Source organism: Lipotes vexillifer, unplaced genomic scaffold, assembly GCF_000442215.2.
Source record: "Lipotes vexillifer unplaced genomic scaffold, Lipotes_vexillifer_v1.1 scaffold1457, whole genome shotgun sequence".
In the NCBI taxonomy this organism is placed as follows: Eukaryota; Metazoa; Chordata; class Mammalia; order Artiodactyla; family Lipotidae; genus Lipotes; species Lipotes vexillifer.
In genome coordinates this window covers 1,169,098-1,181,181 of record NW_006784622.1, presented here as the reverse complement: position 1 = coordinate 1,181,181, position 12,084 = coordinate 1,169,098, and the positions used below count along the sequence as shown (strand labels likewise).

Below are 12,084 nucleotides of genomic sequence, written 5' to 3'. Positions count from 1 at the left end.
TGCATTATCAGGCAAAAACAAGCATTGGTTGGTATTGATGATTGGTTCAGTATTGCTTCCACTTGACCTGGTTAATGGTGACCACCAAAAGAGACTGTAGCAAAGCCTGTTTGGTGATGTCAGCAATAGGTACACACTGTGTCCTGTAAATGAAATGAGAATGTGACGTTCAGAACTGTACCCTTTGCAAACGCTAATGCTTTTCTCTTTCTTGTCTTTTTTTCCTAGAAGTATCGCTATCAAGATGAGGACACTCCACATGATCATTCCTTACCTCGACTGACCCACGAAGTGAGAGGCCCTGAACTTGTGCATGTATCGGAAAAGAACCTGTCTCAAATAGAAAATGTCCATGGATACGTCTTGCAGTCACACATCTCTCCTCTGAAGGTCAGTTCTTTTGCTCTTAGAGCTGGTGGCAGTGACTGGTTTGCATTGCTAAGGGAGATGTTTGCTGGCCTTAAGTGAGGCTCTTTTAAAACACTACAGTGAGACATGGTTGCCAAAGGGTCTTTCTGTGGTTTGGAGGCTTACTGGGAATTCCTGACACAGGGAAGTTCTTACAGTTATTTGTTGAAATGTCTGGCAAATCCTTTTAGTTGTTGAGAATGGGCTAAGGAAAGAGCAAGCAGTGAAAAACTAAAAGGGAAAATAAGCTGACCGTGCATTTACAAAGTCCAGGAGGACATCAAGTTTTGTTCAGATCTATCTCTCCATCTTATTCTTGGCTCCAGATAAAACAAAGGAAGTAAGTATAACATGATGACACCTAGTAATTGCCTTACCATGTAGACTAAAAAGGAAAATGCGTGAGTTGGTTCGTCAACAGCTCTATTTTATATTTCTTTCCCTGTGGTGTCATACTTTTCCAATGTTTTCTACTTTTTTTCTTTAATTTAAAACAATTTCTTGATAAATGCTATTTTGACAAGAGGGACAATGAAATGAGAGTAAGGATTTTCTGTGTTCATTGGTTGCAGTTTACTCTGTCTTTTGCTTTGCTGATGCTATGGATTTTGTGTCTTGGGTAAAAGCTTATAAATGTTGATTAAAGTCAAAAAAGGAAAAATGGAACTAGAGTCAGTGATGTAATAGAAGACAATTGAAATGTAAAACAAAACAAAACAAAAAACTACCAAATAACCCCTTGATATTGCTAAAAAATTTTTTCTTTTATTTTGTTAGCTACAACATTCACTTCACTAGCACTTTCATATAGCTGTGTTGCAATAAAAAATGTAGCCATGAAGGGTGCCCTGATGCCTTCTGGGATCTTATTATACCTTCCAGAACATCAAAGAAAGGCTAAATTATGTTGAATATATCTCCAAAAGTTGGTATAGTTTAATACCCTGGCATCCTAAAACCGCATTATCAAATAAACTAGTGCTAGTTACCACAAATTAGTTAGAATATTAGGCTAATTGTCAAATGCCAGTAAATATTTTATAGTATGTAAAAATATGTAAATATTTTGCCTCTGGAATCCATTGTTCAATTCTTCCCAGAGTCTCTTTGGAAATCATTGACTGATGGATGGAAATAGGTATTTTTAGCCAGGAGAAGGGTAGATTAAAGGTTGGAGAACAGGAATTTACCTTCTTATACTTAGGGCTGTCATGTAGGAAACTCCGTATTGGTGGGCAGAAGCAGAACCACTGTGCATAATTAACAGGAATGTATATTTGGGATCATTATAAGACCACAACTTCTGACAGTTAGAACTACCCCCAAAAAGTACTACTTGCAAAGCAGGAATTCCCTGTCCCTAGAAATCAGGCTTGCATGATGACCTGGCAGTGGTATGGCGGAAAGGACTCCTTTTTCAGCAGGGGAGGACACAAAATGGTCTCTAAGTTCCAGTCTAACTATAGGAATCAATGATTCTATTCTGTGGTCAGATGAATACCTTCCTGCTTTAAGGACCTTTCATCTTTGCAAACAATTGCTCATCCTTAATCTGTGCTGACCAGTGTAAACTGAGAAAGGGCAGAGCTGGGAGACTGGACTGCACAGAGAGTATTTACACTTCAGATGTTTCTCTTTCTAACCGGATGAAAGAATCCCTGTAAGAACCTCCATGAAGCCTCCCTTCCTTTCTGGCCTCCCAAGTTGTCTTTCCCCGCTTCCTACCACTTCCTTTTATAATCAGCTCTAGAGCATAGCTCCCAATGGCTTTAAGCTGAGAAGGACAATGGAGACTAGTCTAAAGCTAGCCTGGCAACAGTAAAAAATATGAACAAAATAATAAAAGCACTATCAGATCTTCATTTTGTATATTAAATTTTTAGCATATACTTGATAATATAAGTATCTGAACATCTACAGTTTGGTGATTATACCATGTGTTGTGCTACTTTGTGCCTCATTTGGAAAATGTCTCTTAGAGTTGAAGGAAATTTTGCTTTTTCTGAAGATCATATCTCAAATATAAAGGGATCTTTCCTATCTCCCCTTTATCCCTGATTCTAGGAATCTCAGAGTTAAGTGTCTTCCACTTCGGTGGCTTTTCCTTAGCTTAGGTTTTCTGTTTCTGTTGCTCCCTTCTATCTTAACTATGTTCTTTAAAAAAATTTTTGGTTTTTATGTTTTTACTATAGTGATGTCTTTTATCGAAGGTTTCCCACATCTGCTTTAAAAGTAGCCACCTGTGAATAATAAATCTCTGATATGAAACATCAAGGTTAGAATAGGCTTTCCTTCCTTTTTGGAATCACCAGCTCAGTGGTGTGACCGCCCCCCCCCACCCCCCACCCCCAGGTATTGTGAAGAGAATGGAAAGGTGACCTCATCCAGGACTTCTGCACCCAGCCTGTGAGGTAGCTATTTTGGGGCCAGGACTTTTCCCTCATGACCCTCTAGAGGTGTTGTTTGTGCTGAACAAGATACACTCTTAGATTGTCTTATTGAAGAGACTGTGTACCTTTCTTCTACTAGCAACAATGACAGAGATAAGTGTGCACAATTTTTCCAGAAAAGGAAACACCCCAATGTGTTGAGTTTGCCAATTTTGTGGTGTAAACACACCCATCATTGCTGATTTCAGGCTACCAACCTGAAACTACTGAATATATTTGCAAAGATGGACACATGAGGCTCTCATGAGACAGGACGAGTTGGCCCAGCACAGCACTGCACTATCAGGCTCAAGCACGTGTATTTTTATAGCAACAGGACACATTTCCTAATCAAGTTGTTAAGAGGTTATTTTATTATCACAGTTCAAGTGTTTGGCAAACCTGCCGTGGTTAAAATCTAATGTGTTATTTCCTCATAAAGGAAGCCTATTAAAGTCATAGAAATGCTAAGAGGGTACAAATTCTCCATTAAACCTGGCATATTTTCAACGTTGTTGCTTCTTTGATCTGTCTGGTGCTCTTGGGTCAAGCATTAAAAGGGGGAAGAGTGAGGAGGCAGAACACACAATCATATAGCGCTCCCTGAATCCTACTTAGAAGACAATGGGGTTCTCTAGTATTAATTAGGAACTTACATGTGGCATGCCTGAACAGAGTGTGAGATTGCTGGAGAACAGTTTAAATGTCACATTCAGCGGGCTCTGAACCATTAGCTGAGTAATCTCACTGTTGCAGGTTTGACAGTCATTTCTTCCATCACCGCATAGCACTTGAAACCTCAGTTCTAAGATTCATCTGCCTTTGGAGCACAACGGCTGCCTGGCTGATAGATGGGCTTGCTTAGCCTGTTTTCATTAGAGTGGCTTGGCCAGGGTGAAGTATGGGGTTGGAAGGAGAAATGCAATTTAGCAGTTTATTTTCCTTGCCTCCAGATGGGGATGCTTTCTCTTCAGATGCTACCTTAGAATCTTCCACAAAAGAAATTGGTCTGTAATAAAGTATGGACATTTTCTTTTCAGTTTAGATCAATTCAAGTAATTGTCTACTAGGCATATCATGATAGGTGGTGGGGAAACAAAGGGCAGTAAAACATTATTTTAAATATGCGCATCACTTGCAAATATTTTCTCCCATTCTGAGGGTTGTCTTTTCCTCTTATTTATGGTTTCCTTTGCTGTGCAGAAGCTTTTAAGTTTCATTAGGTCCCATTTGTTTGTTTTTGTTTTTGTTTTTATTTCCATTGCTCTAGGAGGTGGGTCAAAAGGGATCTTGCTGTGATTTATGTCATAGAGTGCTCTGCCTATGTTTTCCTCTAAGAGTTTTATAGTGTCTGACCTTACATTTAGGTCTTTAATCCATTTTGAGTTTATTTTTGTGTATGGTGTCAGGGAGTATTCTAATTTCATTCTTTTACATGTAGCTGTCCAGTTTACCCAGCACCACTTATTGAAGAGGCTGTCTTTACTCCATTGTATATTCTTGCCTCCTTTATCAAAAATAAGGTGACCATATGTGTGTGGGTTTATCTCTGGGCTTTCTATCCTGTTCCATTGATCTATATTTCTGTGTTTGTGCCAGTACCGTACTGTCTTGATTACTGTATCTTTGTAGTATAGTTTGAAGTCCAGGAGCCTGATTCCTCCAGCTCTGTTTTTCTTTCTCAAGATTACTTTGGCTATTTGGGGTCTTCTGTGTTTCCATACAAATTGTGAAATGTTTTGTTGTAGTTCTGTGAAAAATGCTATTGATAGTTTGATAGGGATTGCACTGAATCTGTAGATTGCTTTGGGGAGTATAGCCATTTTCACAATGTTGATTCTTCCAATCCAAGAACATGGTATATCTCTCCATCTGTTTGTATCATCTTTAAATTCTTTCATCAGTGTCTTATAGTTTTCTGCATACAGGTCTTTTGTCTCCTTAGGTAGGTTTATTCCTAGGTATTGTGCAAAGGAAGCAACTGACAAAGGATTTATCTCCAAAATTTACAAGCAGCTCATGCAGCTCAATAACAAAAAAAAAACAACCCAATCCAAAAATGGGCAGAAGACCTAAATAGACATTTCTCCAAAGAAGATATACAGATTGCCAACAAACACATAAAAGAATGCTCAACATCACTGATCATTAGAGAAATGCAAATCAAAACTACAATGAGCTATCACCTCACACCAGTCAGAATGGCCATCATCAAAAAATCTACAAACAATAAATGCTGGAGAGGGTGTGGAGAAAAGGGAACCCTCTTGCACTGTTGGTGGGAGTGTAAATTGATACAGCCACTATGGAGAACAGTATGGAGGTTCCTCAGAAAACTAAAAGTAGAACTACTGTATGACCCAACCATCCCACTACTGGGCATATATCATGAGAAAACCATAATTCAAAAAGAGTCATGTACCAAAATGTTCATTGCAGCTCTACTTACAATATCCAGGACATGGAAGCAACTTAAGTGTCCATCAACAGATGAATGGATAAAGAAGATGTGGCACATATATACAATGGAATATTACTCAGCCATAGAAACAAAATTGAGTTATTAGTAGTGAGGTGGATGGACCTAGAGACTGTCATACAGAGTGAAGTAAGTCAGAAAGAGAAAAACAAATACTGTATGCTAACATTTATATAAGGAATCTAAAAAAAAAAAAATGGTTCTGAAGAACCTAGGGTCAGGACAGGAATAAAGATACAGGCATAGAGAATGGACTTATGGACGTGGGGAGGGGGAACTGTAAGCTGGGATGAAGTGAAAGAGTGGCATGGACATATATACTGCACCAAATGTAAAATAGATAGCTGGTGGGAAGCAGCCACATAGCACAGGGAGATCAACTCAGTGCTTTGTGACCCCCTAGAGGGGTGGGATACGGAGGGAGGGAGGGAGACACAAGAGGGAGGTGATGTGAGGATATATGTATATATAGCTGATTCACTTTGTTGTAAAGCAGAAACTAACACACTGTTGTAAAGCAATTATACTCCAATAAAGGTGTTAAAAATAAATAAATAAATAAATATGCACATCACTCTCCTAGGGAACCTCAGTTCTAATTATGTATGACTTATCTTCACTCTGCAGTAAGATTTCAAATTTCTGAATCTTAGGTACTGTGAGACCCCAAGCATCTAGCAGAGTACTCTTTACAGAGTATCTCTTAGCTCTCTATCTCAGGTTCTTCATCTGTAAAATGAAGGTACCAATAATACTTATCTCATAGGATTTTTATACTAATTGAATGAAATAATACTGTAAACTGTTTAGTAAGTGTCTGGCACATAGTAAGCACAACCAGATGTCGCTTTTGATCTTGTTATTATCATCAACCTGCTACCATGACAAATACTTCAAAATCATTTAGTTATCTCATTTGACCTCTATGAGATATTATACCTGATGTTAAAATTAAATAGTTCCCTTTAGCCACAGAACCAGTGAATAGGAATGCCAATATTTGTGTCTCGGGTCTTTCTGGATACAAAATCTGTATTCTTTATCACTCCTGTGTTATATTACCTTCCTCTGAATGGTTCTACTATTTTTAAAGAGATCTTAGCATCAAATTTTCCTTCCTTGGCTCCAGGTGTGTAAAATTTGAAGGTCATTTTTTTCATATAACCTTATTCTTAAAAGTTAAGCAAATATAAAATGTAAGCAAATGTGTAAGAAATTTAGTTTCCTAAATGAGAACCATGAAGTCTGGTGACAGATGGGAGCATGATGAGGAAATAGAAGGAAAATAGGTTCTATCTTTAAAATATTTCAATTCACCCAGTAGTAAACTCCCAAGGATTATGTTGCTCTCCCATGACAAAAAGTAGTTATTTCGGAGCTAGTTCCCTTGAGATTGTAAGAATTTGTTTCTCAGCAGGAGAGACACACTTTGTTTTGAGCAATTGGAGCGTTTTCTGCATTGAGATACAGTCCTCACACTAGGTGAAGAGAACCCAGGTAAATCCACACCACAACCCTCATGCTTCTCCTTCCCAGGACCTGGCAAGATCTATTTCTGTCATTTTTATTTGGTTATTCATCTCTTAAAATGTTAATTCCAAGTGTGTTTAATTTTATAAAATATCTTATAATTTTCAGAAATGAGCAATGTAGAAGTTACACATTCAAACATTGATCAATAAATGAATAAAGCTACTCTCTATGCTCTGTTTCACATTAACATGATATTTGTTAGACCACAAATCCAACCAGTTGTTTTGATTCTACTTTTATTCATAACCATTAGTTTTGTTTCAATAAATTTACTGTCAGTATATCATCATTATACGAATGCCCTCAAGGTCAGGGTGTATGTTGGGTTTACTCATTACTATATTCTCAGTCCTTCAACACATACTTTGTTAAATTAGTTATCTGTAAATGGAAATATGAACAGTTATGAATAATTGCCTTCTGGGGGATTAGTGACATTGATATTAAAATAAGCAAGAAATTAAGGCACAGACTTCTTGTTTTTCTCTATCTGTTGTCCCCTAATCATTGATACAGAATTTTCTTCAATTTTAAACCTGATATTTCCTCATGTATTACATATCTGAAATCTGGATGTGTCCTAAAATCAATGACATCTTGCAATTAAAATTGGCAGCATTTCCTAGGGTGCATACAAAATGGTATGTCTTACAGTCAAAGTCAGCAATGATTATTTACAAGGAAGATTAAAGGGTTTTTTTCATAGATTGGTGTGAATTGCTTTAATCAGATAAATATGATTTTCTATCTTCTAATTCTCATTGAGACCAGAATAAACAGTTCTGGGAAGATTTACCAAAAAGTGAGAATATAAGAAGTTAGGATAGACTCTTATACCCTTGAACAACTGGGCATTTGTTGAATATATATGGAAAAACAATGGAGAATCTGGAGGCAGTGCAAGTTTGGGGAAATTATAGGGGGCGATTTCTCACAAATGAGGAAGCTAATATACAGAACTGCAGGCAGGAAAGATAACGTGTACTTTGTTGCACAACTATTTTCTTAACAGGGTTGCCAGAGCCTGCCTTACAGGAAAGTATGTTTTAGCCAACACTACAATTAATCTTTCTTCGTGAAGTCTTTCCTATTAACTCTTGACCGACTCCACTTGGTTATAACGTCCTATGACACATGGAGTTTGCATAGTTAGCTTTTTTATATGCACCTTATTCTATCAACCTAAATAATTTTGTGGAACTAGGTATTGTCCTTTCCTTTAGATATTCCATTTATCTTGCTCCTAATAAATGTGTAAACTCCTGTGAACTGGACCACATCTTATTTTTGTTTTATTTTTCTTCTTTCTCCCTCATTGACATCTACAGTGAAACTAAACCAGGGTTTCCCAAATTGCGTCTGGTGGGATTTTGTCAGCATTATAAGGAAAATAAAGGGATGAATGCCGAAAACATTTGAGAGGTTAAGTCCATTAACTTACTGAATGATTTCCCGGTCTTTAATATGATAATACGAAATATAAACCTCTAAGATGGGGATATGGTTAATACACAGTATTTTCCAAACATGTTTGGTCATGAGACCTTTTTTCCCAAATAAAATTGGTTTTTGTTTGGACACATAGACTTCCAAAAATACTATAACAGACGCATATATGATGACAATTACAACCAACAGAAAAGTTTAACATAAAAATTTATTCTGGCCTTAGAAGCAGCCTCAGTGAGATTGAATACCTGGTCCTCTACTTACTGGCTGTGTGAGCTTGCTTAAGTTTTTTTAACCTCCTTCAACCTCAGTTTTTTTATTTGTAAAATAATGGCATTCACTCATATGTTTCTATGAAGTTTGAGCTCTGTAAAAAGAGCTCAGTGTTTGACACATAAGAAATACACAAAAATGGCAGCTATCCGTATTGCTATTGATGTTTTGATATTAGTATGTATTAGTGTTATTTTAATATTCTAAACTAGAAACTCATTTATGGATGTTTTTTATTTTAATCTCTCCTTCGTTTTCAAATGTCTTAGTGTTATCTTCCTCTCTTTATCCACAGCTATTATCCCTGTTCAGCTTTTCATTACTTTCAGGCAGAAAGTAGTGTGGTTATTGTAAAACCTCATGGACTTTGGAGCCAAAAAAATAAATGTTTGAATCCTGGCTCTACTGTACTTTCTGCCTGGGTAACCTCAGGAAAATCATCTAGCATTTCTGAGATGCAGTTAAGTTTAATATGAACAGAACCTCTTATGTGTATTGATTGATTCATTTATTTATCCGTTCATTCATTTGTACAGTAAAATCTCTTCGACCTTCTCCTGTATGCTGGGCTCTATGTTATTCCCTGAAGATACAAAGAGGAATATGCCTTCAAGTTGCTTATAAGCAATAGTTAGATTCACAAACTTGGAGATGTATACATTATAACATGTCATGTTATGTGCAATAAAGAAAGTAGCAAAGAAGAGGAAAATGCTCCCAAGACCTAGAGAAATGGTTTAATTTTCTCTGAGCTGGAGATCTAGGGACAGGTATGGTCAGAGCAAGCATTATAGGGGAAGGAAGTTGGAGATAAAGCAGAAAGGTCAAGCTTGTCCTAGACTCCAGCAGTTGTCTATCAGTATGGAAGAACTCTAGAAATGGCAGGTTATTTTTATTTATAATTGAGTAGGGCAGAGAGATGGAATATAAGGATTAAGAAGGGGTACAGAACTGGGTCCAAAGCATGCCATCAAGCAAGGGAGATAGATGGGAACAGGTAATGAAGGGCCTTATGTGGAGATTGGACTTCACCTTGTAGGTAATGAGGAATGACTACGCAATTTAAAAAGAGGAGAGACCTGGTCAGATTTGCAAATTAGACCATTAGTCATGTCATGTAGCAGAGTGGAAGAAAAACAAGAAAAGGGTGTATCACAATCAAGGACATCAGGCAAAATGCAACAGGTGGACAAGCTCTGAGATACAGCAGAGACATTGGGGATGGAGGACGGAATAAACTAGAAAGATTATTGAGGAAAAGATATCATCAGGAACTTGAGACCTATTAAGTATAGAAGATAGAGGAGAGAAAGAAATAGAGGTTAATCCACACATTTTTTATTTGACCACTTGTGTGGAGGAGGTATCGTGAAATGTAGTCAAGACTGCTAGAGGAAGAATAGATTTAAGGATGGGGTGAAAAGATTCTGAGGTTAGATCTGAATAACTGAGTTTGAGATATTGATGTTGCCCTCAGGTAGAAGGGTTTAACAGGCAGTTTGAAATAAAAATCTGGGAATTTAGAGAGATCTGATCCAGAAATGGAGACTTAGGCATCTTCCGTGTAGTTGAAGATGTATGGATGGGATTGCTCAGGAAAGGAAGAGGAGGCTGCTGGGGACTGAAACACAGGGAACAATACCACCATGTTGGGGGTTTTATGGCCAGAGAGGACCACTGAGGAGACCATGAAGCAGTCAGTAATTTACCACAATGTTTAACCCTTAGTAGTCTAATGTTTCTATTTTTAAAACTGTTATACATTTCTAGTAAAAGAGGATCATATCTTATACATTAAAAAATTGTGGCACCTCTGTAGTGCCTAGAATTGAGTTGACCAAACACTAGATGACTTTTTAAAAAATTGAATTAATTAATTATTTTTTTTTGTCTGCGTTGGGTCTTCGTTGCTGCACACGGACTTTTCTCTCTAGTTGCAGTGACTGGGAGCTACTCTTCATTGCGGTGCGTGGGCTTCTCATTGTGGTGGCTTCTCTTGTTGCAGAGCATGGGCTCTAGGCACACAGGCTTCAGTAGTTGCAGCCCGTGAGGTCAGTAATTGCGGCACACGGGCCCTAGAACACACGGGCTTCAGTAGCTGTGGTGCACGGGCTCAGTAGTTGTGGCTCACGGGCCCTAGAGCACAGGCTCAGTAGTTGTGGCACACGGGCTTAGTTGCTCCGTGGCATGTGGGATCTTCCTGGACCAGGGATCTAACCCGTGTCCCCTGCATTGGCAGGCGGATTCTCAACCACTGAGTCACCAGGGAAGTCCCTACATGCCTTGTTACTTGATCACAAATTTTAGGAAGGAGGGAAGGAGGGAGGGAGGGATGGAGGAAAGAAAGAAGGAAGGAAGGAAGGAAAGAAGGAAAGAAAAAACCTTATGAGGTATATTTGACTCCAATAGTCATGGGATCTTGACCATCAACTGAAAAAAATGTATTCATTTTTTCCTTTCTAGCCATAGTGCCTTTAGTAATATTATTAATGAGAAAACTAAGCTGATTTTGCTAGTTTAGAAAAAAAGTAATTTTAAAAAATGTAACCTTCGTTCATTTCAGTCTCTCACCACTAGATGGTAGAAGCATCTGACCTGATGGTTCAGGAAGCATCTGGTCTTGGCAGGGGGGGGGGAAAAAAACAGATTTGTGAGGCTAAATTGAGAAGCTCTTAGTTAATAAAAACCTAAGAAGGGTTTGGCAGAGATTTGCATATTTGTGAATAATGCATTTTGTTCCAGCCCCAGACCTTGGTGAGAGGAAAGTGGTTGAGTGAAATATGGCCTTGACAGACATTCTGAATCCAGGCACAAAAGCTCCTGGTCAAAATTCTAAGCAAATGAAACAATTCTTGCTTCAATTATCATTAATTGGAAAGGGTACCAACAGCATACCTCAAATCCTGGATATTTAAGCCAGAAGTTGGGAAAAGGGAAGAAGAAAATGGTGGGCATAGGACCTACCGCAGCACCTCACAATTCAAGAATGCTCTCTAGACCTAGCCCACCATGGGTTAATGGGTCCCCACCATGGCTCTGGAAAGATAAGTCAGCGGAATGACATTCAACTCTCCTATTTCTCTCAGCTATGTAATAAATATAACAACAATAATAATGAATTTTCTCTAAGAAATATTAGATTGTTATGTATATTAAAGGCATAATAAGTTTTTTTTTTTTAAATGAAGAGTGTTTAGAACAATCCTAACTGTCATTAGTGATTATTTGTAGATTTAAGATATTCCTAAAGAGTTAACCCAAGACTCAACACAGTTCTTCTCAAGACTAGGATTACTGCCAAGGCTTTCTATAAGAATTAGAAATAATAGACATAAAGCTCATAAAGGCTGCCCATCAGTAGTTCCCCCCATTAAAAAAATCAGAGTCGTAACCTTTTAGCAAGCATGTTTTCAATTCTTTTTTTATTAGCAAAGGTATATAGAAATTATTTCACATCTCACACATTCATTCATAAATAAGTGTTGACATTGATTGGGCTTTAAAATTCTTAAC

At 37.8% G+C, this 12,084-nt stretch overlaps 1 protein-coding gene across 1 annotated transcript in view; it reads left to right on the top strand.

The window, feature by feature from the left end:
• Nucleotides 1–234: 234 nt before the first annotated feature.
• DLG2 (discs large MAGUK scaffold protein 2) overlaps nucleotides 235–12,084 on the top strand; it is a 1,040,068-nt gene continuing 1,028,218 nt past the window's right edge. The window contains exon 1 of the mRNA XM_007456975.1: nucleotides 235–390. The gene's annotated coding sequence lies outside the window, so the exon portion shown is untranslated. The remainder of the gene's footprint in view (nucleotides 391–12,084) is intronic.